We start from the raw sequence: 13166 nt of genomic DNA, 5'->3' as shown, positions 1-13166 counted from the left end.
GCTACACCCCGCCGGGCCCTCCCTCGCCTAAAATCTTCTTGTGACAGTAAGAGTGACTTCGTGTGGAAGCTAGTAATTGTAGCCTATCTAGAGTTTGATTTTAGTCAATTTAATTATCTCGATACATCTAATGTCTAGATTACACATTTACGCCAAATCACTAGAATCTAGTGACGGGTCTCTGGAAATTTAGGCACCTCATATTTAGGCATCCGGAAATTTAGGCACCGGATAATTAGGCACTTTTTGACAAGGCGGAAAATAAGGCACCGGAAAATTAGGCACTCTGTAATTAGCGACCATAATTTTGAAAATAATTAAAATATGGCTATGGGCTATCGGTGACGTTATAAAAAAATAGCAACTATAATGATTCTAACTGCATTAAATTTAACTGGCGATAAATAAAATTATTATTATTTTCATGATACAAAAGAAAAGCTAGCAAAATGGTGAAAAAAATGACAATCGTGAGAATAATATAGACATCACGGGATTCAGGAGAGGGGAGGTAGAGATGAATCTCCGCTCATTGCTTCCCTCCATCACCAACCCCTAAAGTTGACTGGTGAGTTTTTTAAAATTTAGTTACTAATGTAAATACTTTAGATTAAATAATATTATACAATATTTTAATTATGTCTGGGGAGTGTTGGCGATAAATATAATCGCAATCGCCCTCTGCTTGTGGAAAAGGGAAGGGGGGTCGTGCTTTTCAAAGGGGATGGGGGAGGCACACACCGTGACCTCCGCACACACTCCCACTTAAGGGAGAGGATTTATCGATGGTAGATGTAAACTTGGTCGTAAAAGTTACGTAGTGAATTTTAAGGCTACACCCTGGGGTCAAGGATATGGAAATTAAATCAGCATAGTACGATGGTGTTAAAATGGAAGTCTGGGGATTATAATTTATAGGCTTTCCAAAAATAATAGGAATAGCTGTTCTGTTGTCACAGATTAATGATAAATTACTGTAGACGTTACTAATTAATAATGATAATAACGATTTGACACTCTACTACCTAGATATTTGAAGTGGTCTACCACGTTAAGGGGCTGTCTGTTTACGGTGATCCTTGGGGGCTGAATATGTTTTTATTGGGGGACTTCTGGAACATGACTTCTGTTTTCCCGAGGTTTATAGATAGACCGAAAGAGGCGGCAGCGTGTGCAAATTCGTTTACCGCGCTCTGGAGATCATGTTAATTGTGAGCTAGCAGGGCGCAATCATCGGCATAGAGAAGCTCCGTTATGACCATCTCCTTTGTGTTTGTATGGGATAGTAGACGTCGAAGATTGAACAAATTGCCGTCAGAACGAAACCGGATGTAGATGCCTTCGTGCAATCGCTGCCTCAATTGACCCAGCATTACGCCAAAGAAGATAGCGAATAGAGTAGGGGCAAGTACACAGCCCTGCTTCACGCCATTTTCTATTGGGAAGTGATCAGAAAGGGCACCATTGTGTCTGATCTGGCCTTTTTGTCCCACGTGAAACTGCTTGAGAATGGATAGGAACGTAGGTGGGCATCCCAGCCTGGCCAAAATCCTCCACAAACCATCGCGACTGACCGTGTCGAAAGCCTTGGTGAGGTCCACAAAGGCAGCGTATAGGTTTAAGTTCTGCTCTTTGCATTTTTCTTGTAATTGTCGCAGAACAGATGTACCTCTACCGGCTCTATTACCTCTATAGTCTATATGTATATTTCATCCTTAAAAAAACAACTCTTAAAATCTCCTAAAATTCTGTCATGGAAAAGTGCTCCTAACCCTGTACTGACCATTGGGAAGACATAGCGTTAGACCGCACTAGATGGAGAGTGACGGTGACCAAGAAAGCTATGGACATCGAAATAAACATGGGCCTCAGCTCTGGAAGAAAAGCGTGTCATGCGAACAATTGCCAGCTCCTCTACCGCCAAAGCGAAAGCCACAGTAACCTGCGATATTTGTGGACGGAAGTGTCTCTCCAAACTAGGGTTTCACAGTCACACGAAAAAGTGTTCGAGATGAACCCTAGTCTCTCTACGACTGTCGGAGGCCAACAACGAGTCTTTTAAGTAGCTTATATCACCAGCAGGCGACCACTAAAAGTTAGTCACAGTAATCTTCTCTTTATTTACGCGTTGATTTTCCGTGCGCAAATCCTCAAAATAGTAGGCCTACTTTTAGATTCCAATTATCAATTTTCACACCAAATAGTTTGATACAGTGCACTTAGTGGCGCCACCTACATGAGAGAAATCTAAGTGTGCTGACGAAATGGTTCAACATTTTTTAAAGTAGCGCCTAGCTATTTTTCTTTTTTTGTTTCTTTTTATGTGCTTTACTCTTTTTTCTTTCTGAGATGCCCAGAAGAATAGGTAATATTATATCTGTATATATACCTATATAGATCATTACATAGGCTACATCTAGATATAGATTGACCTAGATAGGAACATGCGTAGCCTGGCGTAGGCCGTAATCATAGTTTTTTTTTTAAAGTAACGTTTGTATTATTACTTATTATAAATTATAAGATAACTACATCGAAATTTTTTTTTTCCTTTGGTATTGAAGATTATTAGGCCTAGGGCCTAGGCCTACATTCTAGCCCAAAACTTCCAAAGTACGGCGGTGGATTGCGGTGGCAGTTCGAACCTGGAACACCCCAGAGTGCATACCACACGACCAGACAATACTACTATAGCTCTAAATATAATTATGGATTTAGGCTTCGGAATTGGTTAGATTCTATTCTAGATTATTTAGATCTACATCTAGAGAACTGGACATTAAGACCCTTCAGATATATCAAAATATCCTACGTTGGTCTTGTGCTGGTTTTTAAAATATAAACTTGATCCGAAAATGGATCTGTGAGAAATATAGTTATCTAAGGGGACCCCCATATGTTTTGCCATATCTCTTAATACTGAAGTAGAAATTACCCTTGTTTTGTATTTTTAAAAAGTTAATAACCAGTAATTAATTGACTCATTGGTTAAATTTTGGTTATTGATTTATGTCTTGTCTTTGCCAATGAATAATTGTGTAAAGTTTCAGCTTGATTCTAGAATGGGTGTGGTAGAAATCACTCTTCCAGAATTTTTACTAGACAGAGAGACTGGGTTAATATAAGCTTTGTAACTTTTGAAAAAGTGCATATTAAATATATAAAAGAATGCGTCATGACAACTTGCAGTTAATTACAAAAAAATGTTTGCGAACAATTTCAAAGTAAAATTGTCGTCTTTTTTATTTCTTTTATAACAAGAGAATTGTTAAGAAAACTTTGTTGCATAATTATGCATGTATATATACAACAAGAATTAATCACATTATTAAGCAATATAATCACAATATGTGTTAAAATCAAAACTCTAAAAGACGTATACTACAGACGTTACTTCAAAAGAGAAGATAACTACGTCCTTCGCATTTCATGTGTCAATCTAGTCATGCATGTTAATCAATGACCTAAACTCTGCTAAGTCGTTGGTTTCCTTGGCTGATTCAGGCAACCCATTCCATGCTTTGTTTTTTCTGTTTGCAAATTATGGTTCAGTGTTTTACGTATTATAGCTACTTTACTTTTTATTCTTCTGTCCTGAAGTGTCTCTAAGTTTAGTGATTTTGAATTCTGGTATTCGTAGTATCGTCTTGTTTAAGATGTAAACTAACGTTCTGAAATACAGGAAAAGAATTGAAGGAAAGACACTCACTTTGGCTAATTAATTTTGATTGTAATAGAACACAGGCAGATCCAACACTCGTCCTGCTAATAGGTAAAAAAAAATTAACCCTTTCTTATCTAGCGATCTACTGGGCGGATGATGTAAAGGTCATCTGTTTTTATGGCACAACGACCAATCGTATTTACTTTCTCTATATCGGGTGAACTCGGAGGCGTCCTAAAAATCACGAAGCTTAAAATCCCAGGCTTTTGTAAGGCAGCGGTTGTTTGGGCGCTTTGTTGTTCAGCCACCATGCCCCCAGGTGCGATGTGTGGGGTCTGATGATAGTAAGATTGTAAGATGATTAAAGTTCCCCTTTCAGACCTTGTAAAGGTCATCTGTGTCTGTGGCCTACGGTTAACAATGGTGTCATGTGGCCAGCACAACGATCAACCGCCTTTACTTTTCCCTAGAGCTGGGTGGACTCAGAGGCGCCCGAAGATCCCGAAATTAAAAATCACAGTCTTCACCAGGATTCGAACCCCGGTCCCCGGTTCGGAAGCTAAGCGCTTTACCTCTCAGCTACCGCGCCTCCGGGTCTGATGATACCAATGATCAATGATAGTTATTTGGTGATGCTGTCCGTGTTGCAGAATACATTACCGAGAACCCCTGTCCTAGACTACAATAATACAGTATTGTAGAAAGTCATACTGCTGTGAAGTGCTGTGATTGAATTATAACTAAATTACGACTAATCAAAGCAAGTTAAACAAGTTAAATAATTCTTTGTAATAACAACAACAACAAAATAATGAAAACACATCCATACATTGTTTCTTAACGCTACGCAACTCTGTTTTGATATCTAACATCTATTTTGTATGTGTTGTCTCCCCTGATCAGTTTTTCTTTGTGTGTGCGCTCCTTTTTCTCAAGTATAAACCATTTGAATGAATAAATCTTAGAGAAATTGAATTATAAATTACATACGTTCCTTCATAATAGAGGGTTATTTAAAAACAACAACAGAAGATTATTACGAAAATAATCAAGTGGTAAATGTGGTGATGGAAGTGTCCAATTGATAGCAGCTGCATTTTTTTTTTTAATGCAACATTGTAGCATTAGGAAAGGTCAGTCATCTTGACCCTCGGTGTCTTGTTACTTGTAACCGTTGTTACTCGGTCGTTGGTTTGTAGCTCCAAACAGCCAGTACGGCTAAACTGATGTTTGCAACATGGCGCATATAATTTATAATGTTTTACTTGAAATAAACTTGAACAGACTGTACAAACAAATTTAAATATAACGTTTATGTATAAATATAATTAGATTCAATTTGAAATGAGATATAGATCTAGTAGCCACAAAATGAAAACGATATTTAAACAAATAGTCGTCCTGTGTCACGGCTCTCGCCTAGTCTCGCTTCAACTCTCACTCACGTGACTTATTGTAATGGAGGATCTGTGCGTTTCTATGGTGATAATATAGAAAGGGAGTATTTATTGTTAATTGGAGAGAGAATGATGCAAGATAAGCGGTGATGTCGTAAGCTGGGAGGGTAGACTACAGGATGCTAGGGTGTAAGGACGTCTTTTTATAATGTCTTAGATTTTGTTCAAAATACCATTTTGCATTATTATTAAAGACTACTACATTTATTTCATTTCATCTAAAGTTGAATGTGTCTATACTGTAGTAAAAGTTCTATTTAGTTTTGTCCACAAAGAAGTTATTTCAAGCATTATAAGTTGAGATATTCTACGCCTACAGCGGTTTAGTTGTCTACCAGAGGTTTGGTGCTACAAGTCAACGACCGTACAACACTTATAAGCAGGGCCGGTCCTAGAGATTGCGGGGCCCTATGCGAAACGGATAGCGCGGGGCATATTCTGGGTTGTGAAAAGGATAATAAGTGAAAATTAAGTTTTTGTATTAGAAAATAAATTCGTCTTTGCATTTGTTCATTCTTTACTAAGTACAAAACCACTGTCAAATTAACTTTAAGAGCCATCTACAGTAGATGTTAGTTTTTCAACAAAAAGTAGATAAACATTCAGATCTGTCTTTTAGATTTACTATCGACTAGCAAAATATCGCTTTTGAATTTTTTTGAAGATAGATTTAGAACTATATTTGTATGCCAGTGACTATTCAAGTAAATTAAGAATTAGAACTTCTTGTTTTGGTTCAAATTCGCCTTATTATTACATTTTTATTAAATGAAAGCTGACAATGTTTTTTTTTATTGCTAGAAAGTTTGGCGTTTTCCATATTGAATGACACCCAGAAATGACAATTTTGTCTGTTTTTAAGGAGATTTGCATCAGTTTTCAGAAGATTTTAATAATTTCAGGAGATTTTCATGACTTTTTCGTATATTTTACAATTTTATGAGAATAACAGAAATTGAAGTTAAAATGGTTTATTTTAATAATTTACATTTATAATTCGCGCGGGGCCTATGAAAGTGCGGGGCCCACTGCGGCCGCATAGGTTGCAGTGGCCTTAGACCGGCCCTGCTTATAAGCATGTACATTATGAAAGGCCACTTGTTGTTTCGTCACTCTACACCAGTGATTCCTAAAGTGGTCTATATAGACTCCCCAGTGGTCTACGAGACAAAAAAGTTTGGGAACCACTGGTCTACACCATCAAAAAAACAGCCGCCAACCTTTTTCTGTCGTTACCTTGTTAACACACGCATACAATCCATAACAACCCCACATAACAATATTTCAATATTTCACCAGATACTTCATTAAAGATACTGGTAGGTCTAATTCTACTCAAACTACTTCTGGAGTTCACCGACTATGAGTGCTCATCCTACGGTGCCCCCTCCATCTCGGGAACCAAACACGAGAAGCCGCCTATGATTTTCACCGATGAGTTTTTCTGAGCCCAGTCTGTTCGTCTGCTAGATCTACTGTTTGCTAGAATGTTGCGATCTTTGAAAATTTTAGGTAAATTGTGTGTTTCTTTATGAAGTGTACATTTTTCTTTGTCCATAATATGTACATTTATGTCTTTACAATATGTACATTTATGCCTGCATAATATATGCATTTACGTCTGTATAATATGTACATTTATGTCTGTATAATGTGTACATTTATGTCTGTATAACATGGGCGCAGCCAGGATTTTTTTTCGGGGGTGGGGTGGTTAGGTGGTCTGGGGGAGCGCTGCGAGTTTCCCCAGCGCGGGGCAAAGCCCCGCCTCCAAGCACTGTTTCTGGTATTGAAAGCCAACAAAATGCATATTTTGAGGTATCTACAGTACATTATCCTGCTACTAAAAAGTTTTATTTCAAAAACCTTATTCTCCAGCGTCGTTCTACGCATTCGGTGGCAAGCTGCTTCCACAAAAATCTGTAACTGGCAATGTCTGAAGCTTCTTCTCATTCTCTTTGAGGACCTACGTGAAAGTGTGGCGTCAAGTTGTTCTAGGATGTCCCTGTTTGCTCTTTCCTCGTAATGGCCTCCATGTCATCGCAACTCTTATTATGCGTAATTCATTTTGTCGGAGAACATGTCCCGCAAACCTCATGCGACGCTCTGTTTACAACCTTACTAAGGGGTCGACTTCCTGTTCCTTGATTGAGACCCGATCTCTATAACTGACTCCTAAAATCCGTCTTAGCCATCTTTGTTGAGACACATTTAGTCTTTTTTTCAATTTCGACAGATGAATATTCACTGCACTTTATTAATTGAGCCGCTTCAAAGAGCAGCTTAGGCGTCAACTTTCCTTGGCTGACATAGAAGAGCACCTGGTTGCATTCGGCCTCAGAACGAGACACGTGGAGGTCACTCACAAAGGCCACGGGATACACATTTGAGATAAAAAGAAAATCCGCTGCCGAGGACAGACGCAGACGGCGAAAAGAAAATCTAAATCGACCACCTGCAGACAATGGTTATGCTTGCCCTGAGTGTGGCAAAATATGTAGGTCACAGCTGGGGCAGCGCAGCCACGGGAAATACTGCACTCCTCACTAATCTTCGGACTCGAAGACAAGCCTTATTATTACATATCTATTATGTTTTTGAAGATACACTTTTATATGAATTATGGGTTAGGGCCTTTGACCTTTGACTTTGTTTGACTTGTGTGTTATAATGTTAACTTTGGATGAATAATGAACTGTTTTATTTCCTTCCCAGTTCTCGCTATCTTCTTCGTCCTGGCCCTATTGATACAGTGTGGGGTTGGCGTTGGTAAGTGCACGCTTTGTTTGCATAGGCGATTAGGCGTACATGATACAAGTTAGTCTAATCTCATGTTTTTTCACAAGTAGGCCCTATTATCAAGAGTAGTCCAACATGTTTTCTGTGTAATTCGTTTCTTTGAGAACCTTTATCCGTCTCAATTCTCTGCTGGCCTCTTGTAATGGGCGACCTGGTTTGATTTTTATTAGGTCAGTGTGGTAATAATACTTATAATAATGTAATTTATATAGTGCTGCAAGCAAACCTAACGAGGGGCTCAAGGCGCTATGATAAAATTAGAAACATAAACACGAGGTCTCATACAAGATTGTTGAACGCGAGAAGAATGATACGATCTCAATACTTAGAAGTCATTATTATTACAGCTTTTATATAGCGCTACTTTCATGCTTATAGCATGCTCAGAGCGCTTTTGGTCCAATCTCATTTGTGGACTAGTGGGAGGGAGGGGTATCTAGGAGTTGGTTTTCCGTGCTGCCTTTGGGCGCTCAGTAAACACAACTCTGCCCGAGTCGGGTGTCGAACCTTCTAGGTAGCCAAGCCAAGCCAAGTTCAAGCGCACTTGGCCTCTCGACCACGCTTCCCATTGGAAAGGATAGTGCTGCAATGTGTATTCTTGCACTATGACATCATGTTTATTAGAAATGTAGCACACACCAAGGAAAGACTTAATATCTGTCACCAATTAACTCTATTCCTTCTGACATACCACCTCAATCAGTAGTCCTACATGCTGTCTAAATTACCCCCCTTCCTCTACACAGCCGCACATAACAGTAACATAACACACTTTTTTAGCAGTTCACGCTATTTAGTAACAGTAATGGTCAAGTTTGTCCATACACACTATAGCAGTGTTTCTCAAACTGTGGTCCGCGTACCTTTAGGGACCTGCTAGACTACCTAAAGTGTCGGCAGAAAGATGAAAACAGTATGCAATTAAAATAAACTTTATCGTTAAAAGCCAGTGTATCCATTCAGATGGTTTGAATACTAGTCAACTCGCCCGTCAATACAGTTTAACATGTCTAGTACGTATTATTCTATAACGACCTTACGCAGACATTTGAAGACACTCTTCACTTGGATATTTTCTCCACTGGGTATTGAACTCTTTTGCGCGTGGAAAAACTCAGATCTCAATCACTGATGGATCCAAACTAATGAAGGAGCAGCTTATTCAAATATCAACAAACGCGGAACCTCTTAAATCAATGTTTGAACAAGGATATCACCAATTCTTGTTATAAAAACATAGGCCTCTTCCAAATGTATATCCTGCATCCTATGTGCCGTTTAAAGAAGTTGTTGGACTGCTTTCCCGTCTTCTTATATTGGTACAACATGGATTGCAGTCATGAACTTCATCACCAATAAAAGAAACCGATTCGAAAATATGTGCTTGTTGAGCCAGTCATAAATACACTTCCGAAGCCACGTCAACCTCTTCCAAGTCATTAATAAAAAAAAAACTGTAAACAAAAGTTATAATCTCCATCAACTCTTTCCTAGTGCTATTAGAGCATGGAATGGGTTGCCTGAGTCAGAGAAAAACAGAGACTTGGCAGAATTTAGGTCATTGGTTAATATGCATGACTAAATGCTTGACGCATAGAACGTAATCATCTTCTTTTTTGAAGTATTGTCTGTATAATATAAGAGAAGATAAGAAGATAAACACATCCATCCATCCCAGTGGCGCTACAGCCCATTAAAGGGACCTGACCTGCTTTAGCACATCTCTCCATTCTGATCTATACAGTGCTTTATGTCTCCATAGAGGGACTTGGCCTGCTTTAGCACATCTCTCCATTCTGATCTATCTTGTGCTTTGTGTCTCCATAGAGGGCCCTGGCCTGCTTTAGCACATCTCTCCATTCTGATCTATCCTGTGCTTTATGTCTCCATAGAGGGACCTGGCCTGCTTTAGCACATCTCTCCATTCTGATCTATCCTGGACTTTATGTCTCCATAGAGGGACCTGGCCTGCTTTAGCACATCTCTCCATTCTGATCTATCCTGGACTTTATGTCTCCATAGAGGGACCTGGCCTGCTTTAGCACATCTCTCCATTCTGATCTATCCTGGACTTTATGTCTCCATGGAGGGCCTTGGCCTGCTTTAGCACATCTCTCCATTCTGATCTATCCTGGACTTTATGTCTCCATAGAGGGACCTGGCCTGCTTTAGCACATCTCTCCATTCTGATCTATCCTGGACTTTATGTCTCCATGGAGGGCCTTGGCCTGCTTTAGCACATCTCTCCATTCTGATCTATCCTGGACTTTATGTCTCCATAGAGGGACCTGGCCTGCTTTAGCACATCTCTCCATTCTGATCTATCCTGGACTTTATGTCTCCATGGAGGGCCTTGGCCTGCTTTAGCACATCTCTCCATTCTGATCTATCCTGTGCTTTATGTTTCCATCCCGGACTTTTAGCTCCATAAACTCTCCTTCGACAATTTTTTTTTTACATGTGTTACTTATATAATATGCTTTTAGTAGTTAGGGGTACGTGGGCAAGTTTTAACTATAATAAGGGGTCCCCAGGTCCAAAAAGTTTGCGAACCTCTGCACTATAGCACTACTAGTCACTCTAAAGTGAAACACACATACCAACACACCTTTCACTTATTATATGGAATAAATGTATTGTTTAGCTTTGAACTCTATTTATAGACTAGATTTGACCTAATTCATTATATAGTATGACTGCCTTTGTATTTATAATTGTGCAGGTCCGGATTTATCTAATCTATTGGCAACACAAGCTTTACGTTAGGCCTTAGGGCCCCCAAGAAATATTTAACATTGACATATAATATCTGGAAAGGGATTTCAAAGAGGTTTTAAGGGCCCCATTCTCCAAATAGCTTAGGTCATTTTAAAGTCTAAATACGACACTGCAATAGTGTTTCTATGTAGGTATGTAATGGTGTTGAATATATTATTGTTTTAGTATGAAGCTCATTTATTGTAAATTCAGTCTTTGTATGTTCTATGTTTCAGGGAAGTTGGTTTTTAACTGTGTTTACAGCCTATTTTGTTCAGTGTGTAAGTTTCAGTTTTTCTTTATTTTTTTTTTTTAAATCAAATATTATGTCAGATTAAATAAAAATAATTTATTGAAGTCTAACGTTAGCAGAGATATTAATAGATCATTCGTTGACCAGATGACCTTTAGATCATCTTCCCTATAGACTTTATGGTCTTAAAAAAAAAGAGGGGGACTTTACTTTGAAAGAGCATCTTTGGTATTTATTACTTTTGCTAAGCAAGTGGCTACGAAATCGCAGTAATGCCGAAACATATCAAAGAATACGAGAAATGAAACTGGAACCCTTCACCCTGTTCTGACTGATTTAATTTTAATTCTTAATTTGTTTGATCCCAGACCAGAAGAACTTCAGAAATGAACAGACTGAACGCCATCCTTCAGAGCCTTGCTGAAAAGGACTTTATATGATGCTTCCTGCTGGTCAATTAATCACTGATCATCTTTCTTTGGGGAAATGATAAATTATTTAAATACACTGCTGTCCTGAATTTTTAAATTAATTTTGATTGGTTTACGCAATCAGTCCAAAGAAATAAACACAAAGATGTTTACAAACATTATAAAAAAAAACTTGATTTTTTTTTTGTTTTGACTTGTTTTAAAAAAGAAACATAAACTATTGATGCTCCTAATAGTATTTGTTATGTAAGTGGTCGTTTTAAGTGGTTTAACGTGTCTGTGTCTAGAACAAATGGTCTCGGTGGTACAGACTGGTTGGTTTTGTTGTGCGGTATTGTGTTTAATGATGGTGGGAGAGGTGGGCGTGGCAGGTGGGTGACCTGGCTTATCTCTCTCATTCCAAACAGCAGATGCAAGAAAAGAGAAGTACCGGACAGCTGAGCTAGTCTTTAGGGAGGAGCAAGGTGTCCAACGAAACATTCTTCACGGTCCAAATGAAGGCGCTGGAAAACGTCACTTATCTTAGCAGTTACGAGGACAACCATGAAGGAAGAGATACAAATGTCAGAACCCGCATTGATAAAGCTGGAGCAGCCATACATCAGCTGGACACCTGGGAATACAGAGACATTAGCCCAACGCGAAGATCGGGCTCTTCAACACCTTTGTGAAGCCAATGCTCCTCCATAGAGCAGAAACCTGGAGAACCATTTTCAGCACTAAAAAAAAAATAAAAAATCTATAACCGCCTCAGGAAGAGCCTTACGATTCAAAGGCCAGACAAGATCACAGCTGAGGAACTGTGGCAAAGAACGAAGCAGCTGCCCATTGAAGTAGGTTTCTTTTAAGGAACTGACGATGGATAGGCTACACCATTTGCAAGCCTGCATCCAACAATGGGCCTACAAGACAAGCCCTCACATTGAATCCACAAAGGGATAGGGGACGGCTCAGAAATAGATGGCGCGGAAATTTGGATGCAAATGCCAAGCAGATAAGCAAAATGTTGGGACAGTTTGAAACCGAGGCTGGCTGATGACCTTTGCACTAGACGGGACGACAGATATAATTGTGTGCAGTCATTCCTTTAAATGAAACAGCTGCTGGGAGAATGGATGAACGCGATAGCGTTCCGATTCTAGCCAATGACTCATTCTATATTAAACAAGACGGGGCATTCAACAACGATAAAAAAAGATTTATTGGCAGCTAACTAGATCTATGATTTATAAAAATAATAATAACAAATGTCTTCAAGTCTTTAACATTCCTAAGAAAATTCTCGTTGCCAATTCTCTGCTGCAGACCTGCCACATCACCAGGAAATTCCTCAGTGACACTGATAAAGGGACTACAATGAATTTTGCTTCTCTCTACAAAACTCGATCCTGGCAGGGCCAAAGAATGAATACTCGTTCGTTTCTAACATAATAATAATTCAGAAACCGACTTTGCAATACACATCTCTTATTTAACCCTTTGCAGCCTGACATAAAACGTACATTCAGTTGGTTCACTCAAATTGAGAGATCGTCTGCTCGTGACCCAGTCACGTGACGCAGTTGAAGTGATGACGTAGTAGATGATTAGATGTCCCAGGAGTAAACAGTTTCCATCTTTTGAGTAATTGACTTTATCCCAGAGTTATTTACCTTGGTCCTGATTAAGAGTTACTTACCTTGTTCAGAAGTTATATCAGAGTGTCAACAGTTTGGTGAAGGTGGGCGACCGAGATGAGTCGATATCACAATGGTAAGGTCATGATACTAATACACTAGTCGATATCACAATGATAAGGTCATGAT

General features: G+C 39.0%; 1 long non-coding RNA gene across 1 annotated transcript; it reads left to right on the top strand.

The window, feature by feature from the left end:
• The first annotated feature begins 2213 nt into the window (after nt 1–2213).
• On the top strand, nt 2214–11532 carry LOC106066945 (uncharacterized). Its single transcript, XR_008775045.1, has 5 exons — nt 2214–2365; nt 6421–6633; nt 7837–7890; nt 10914–10958; nt 11299–11532. It is a non-coding gene; the product is annotated as an uncharacterized LOC106066945 (long non-coding RNA).
• The last annotated feature ends 1634 nt before the right edge of the window (nt 11533–13166 follow it).

This window comes from Biomphalaria glabrata, chromosome 15 (assembly GCF_947242115.1).
Source record: "Biomphalaria glabrata chromosome 15, xgBioGlab47.1, whole genome shotgun sequence".
NCBI classification, from domain to species: domain Eukaryota; kingdom Metazoa; phylum Mollusca; class Gastropoda; family Planorbidae; genus Biomphalaria; species Biomphalaria glabrata.
Note: the sequence above shows the minus strand (reverse complement) of the source record. Positions and strands in the feature narration are given on the sequence as shown.